This window comes from Piliocolobus tephrosceles, chromosome 14 (genome assembly GCF_002776525.5).
Source record: "Piliocolobus tephrosceles isolate RC106 chromosome 14, ASM277652v3, whole genome shotgun sequence".
NCBI lineage: Eukaryota > Metazoa > Chordata > Mammalia > Primates > Cercopithecidae > Piliocolobus > Piliocolobus tephrosceles.
In genome coordinates this window covers 2,215,095-2,218,867 of record NC_045447.1, presented here as the reverse complement: position 1 = coordinate 2,218,867, position 3,773 = coordinate 2,215,095, and the positions used below count along the sequence as shown (strand labels likewise).

Genomic DNA, 3,773 nt, shown 5'->3' with positions numbered 1-3,773 from the left:
TGTTCATGGAATGCAGGGCATTGGCTAGGCTCATGGACAGAGACCCCAGGCTCTCAGCATGGGGAGGACGGTGCTGCTTGCCCATCTTCTTGGTGGTCCTGGTCTTCTCCGGGCAGCAGGCCCTTGACCGCCTAATGCAAGTGGCCTCATAACACCCAGATTCAGATTACAAAGTGGGCTTAGGAAGCCTGCATTCAAGGTTAGCACTCACCCTGGGTTCAGGCCCTCCTCCCAGGGCCACAATGTCCCTAGACCCAGGCCTGGGCTGTATTTTCTCTTGTGCTAATTTCACAAAACACACAACTCATATTCCTGTTGATTGAACAGTTTTGTGTTGACAGCAGTGAAGATTTGTGACCAAGTTTATCATTACCCCAGCACACGGACGATTTGTACGGCTCTGAGGAGCTCACGGGGGGATATATTTTATGGTGTGCTTGGAAGACAAACATACGCATTTATATGTCACTTGTTAGAATGTAAATGCTAACTTGTACTTCTTTCAAAACTTTTAATGAATTGTATACATTCTGGAAGATTTACAGGGTGAATGGGATGACTCAAAATGTTACTTTAAACATATTTGTCACTTTGGCAATAGCATCAAAAAAATCTGGAGGATATTGCATTCAGAAATAAATCATAAAAAGAAGCATCTTACAAGAGGTTTATTTTGGTCATTAATGGTTGATGGGCCCCCCCATGCAGGATTTAAAGTTAAATTATGCAAAGTCAAAAACAAACCTTATAATACTTAATCAAACATGCATAAAACTGTCAGACCCACATAAATTCTCTCAATTAACTTGCTTCAGATTGTGATTGCATTCACTAATTTAATCAGCCCCAGAGTAATCTAGAGGCTGGGAAATGATGGATTCCTGTGAACACGAGCCGGAGGGGGGCCAGGGCGGGACACCAAGCCTGCAGCTGATGGCCTTCCGAGGTGGGGACCGAGAACCAGCTCTCTTTCCACCTGGGGAGCTGTTTCGGTCAGTCCCTGATGTGGAAGTAGATTCCGTCAACCAGGCACAGGGCTCGACTTCACTGCTGTCTAGGAACGGCCAGAGGCAGCCTCCTTCCCACACCTGCATCAGCCAGACCAGGGAAGCACCGTCTGGAAAAAGCTCCACTCCGGTTTTGCTTGGCTCCACCAACCTCAGCCTGGGTGCCTCTGTATCTTTTCCGGAACAATAAGAACCCAAATGTGCTCAGAATGGCTGTTTCCATCCACATCACCCCTTCAGAGCCCGCTTGTGCCTACTGAAGATTCCTGATTAAATCAGGATTATGTCCTTTTCTGGGGGAAGGGGCCCTGTCTTGGACACGATGGGCTGGAGGTGGCGCTTGGAACCTCTTGGGCATCCACGGCTTCGCCCCAGGCTTACTCAGCCACTGCAGGAGGCCGTCTCGTCCGGCAGAAACCCCAAACCCAGGCAAACTGCACCGACGCTCCGAGACCCACACAGGTGTTTGTGCTTAAAAATGGAACCAAAGTTTTGTGGGTGTTTATTTTTGTAAAATTTAGTGACTCTAATTCAACCAGAGCCAAACCTGCCTATTGTGTCATTCTAGTGGATGAGGAAGAGACAATGGAGAGAGAGAAAGACAGAGAAACAGAGGGACAGACAGAGAGAGGGAAGGGGAGACAGAGAGAGGGAAGGAGGAACACAGGGAGGGAGAAACAGAGAGACAGAGATGGAGAGACACAAAGACAGAGACAGAGAGAGGGAGGGAAGAGGAGGAGGCTAGTGCATGCCTTTTCTGAGCTGACTGTGAGCTGAATCACTTTGGTACAGTCCAAGGCCCCGATTGCTGCCTGAACCCACTTTGGGACCCCACCTCATTCCCCCAAGGCCCCCTTCCCCCCACCTCTTGGTGGACCTCCGTGAAGCTCTCAGCACGCATCGCTGTGGGGCCCTGCGCAGATGGGGCTTCAGCCCAGCCTCGGACGTTTGACGGCCCCTGCTCTCCATCTGGCTAAATGCTGTGTTTTATTGAATTTCAAAATAGGGGTGACGGGACATACATGGCCTTGCATTCTGCTTTTTCCCTGCTTGACCTTATGGAATGAACATTTTTTCAAGTCTGAGTACCCCTCATAAATCTCATGTTCAATGGCCATGGCGTATTCCAGAGTTCGAACGTGCCGTCATTCACCTCGCCTTTCTTCTCCGATTGGGTGTGTGAGTTGGTGCCAATGTTTTGTTATTATAAATAATGCTGTGATGAACATCCCTGCACATAAATCTGTGCACGCATCCATTTCAAATACTGCCCTCTGGTTGGACCTGCCGATGGGGCTTAACTTTCTAAGGCTGCTGACACGTGCCCTGGCAAGCTCCGTGCTGCCCACTAGCTGGCCGGGCTGGGGGCTCCCCGCCTGAGCTCCACCATCGCCACCCTCACCCGCCCTCCCTGGAGTCTTCTGAGAGGCAGTGAGGCTGTTTCCTGCCAAGGGAACCAGGCCTGGCATCAGCCACTTCCAACGCAGGCAGCTGAGAGCACCCCTTGCAGGGAGGAGTTGGGGGGCTGAGGGGCTCAGGAGCGTTTGTCTCGGGAAGGGAAGGCCCGAAGCCCCTGGGGAGCTGCTGAGCTGTGACCTGGCTAGAAGCTGGGAGGGTGATGTCCCTGGAAGGGAGACACTGGCATGCCACAGCCAGGTGCAGGCAGCCAAAGGACAAACCCCCATGTGAGTCTTCACGCCCAGAGACTGGAAGTGGAAAGGTGGGTGCCAGGGGCTGGGGTGGGGGTGTGAGTGGGGCGACACTCTTCAGTGGGGACAGAGCTTCAGTGGGGAAGATGGAGACTTCCGTGGGTAGAGGGAGATGACGGCTACACCGTCAGGCGAATGCACTCAGGGCCACTGAACTATGTGCTTAAAAATGGTAAGATGGTAAATTATGTGTATTTTACCACAATAAAAAGAGAGAAAAAAAGGATATCAAAAGCAACAGACAGGGAGCCCAAGTAGAGGATGGGTAAAGTGAGGAGGGCTGGAAGGTGACAGTGAGAGCCGTTCTCATCCCAACTCCCAATTCCAGCATCGCTGGGCAGCTTCTGTTTGAAGAGAATGGAAGTAAACGCTCTGCCGGGAAAGCAGACAAATGTCTATGCACAGTTGTCTACGCAGGACAAGCTCTGGGACAAACGGAGGCTGGGGACGCATCCGAGGGGCATCCCCACGCCTGCCTTTGGGGCCCCCCGGGCCACCAGGGTGATACGGTCCAGGTTGGGCCACTCACAGTGGACCAAGCAGGGCCACCATTGATGGACCCCTGAACTGTTGGCAGAATGACAGGCCATTCCCAGTGCTTCTAAGGCCGTGGAGCTCTCACCAGAAACACCTTCCTATCCCGCTCAGGCATCTGGGGCTCTGGAGACCACTCACCCCCAGGCTGGGAACAAGGGGCGTCCTAGACTCTCCTCCTCACTGTCACTCCTGTCGGCCAATCTTGCTGTCATTACCGGTTTTTTATTTTTTTTCGTCAGACAGAGTTTCACTCTCGTTGCCCAGACTGGAATACAGTGACACGATCTCGGCTCACTGCAACCTCTGCCATCCGGGTTCAAGTGATTCTCCTGCCTCAGCCTCCCCAGTACCTGAGATTACAGGCATGTGCCACCACGCCCAGCTAATTTTTGTATTTTTAGTAGAGATGGGGTTTCACCACATTGGCCAGGCTGGTCTCAAACTCCTGACCTTAGGTGATCCACCCACCTTGGCCTCCCAAAGTGCTGGGATTACAGGCATGAGCCACCGCGCCCGGCGC

The 3,773-nt window shown here is 52.2% G+C and overlaps 1 long non-coding RNA gene across 1 annotated transcript in view; it reads right to left on the bottom strand.

The window, feature by feature from the left end:
- Window positions 1–259: 259 nt before the first annotated feature.
- The window catches only part of LOC113225340, a 7,059-nt gene continuing 3,545 nt past the window's right edge, over window positions 260–3,773 (bottom strand). The window contains exon 3 of the long non-coding RNA XR_003310000.1: window positions 260–1,478. This is a non-coding gene — a long non-coding RNA (uncharacterized LOC113225340). The remainder of the gene's footprint in view (window positions 1,479–3,773) is intronic.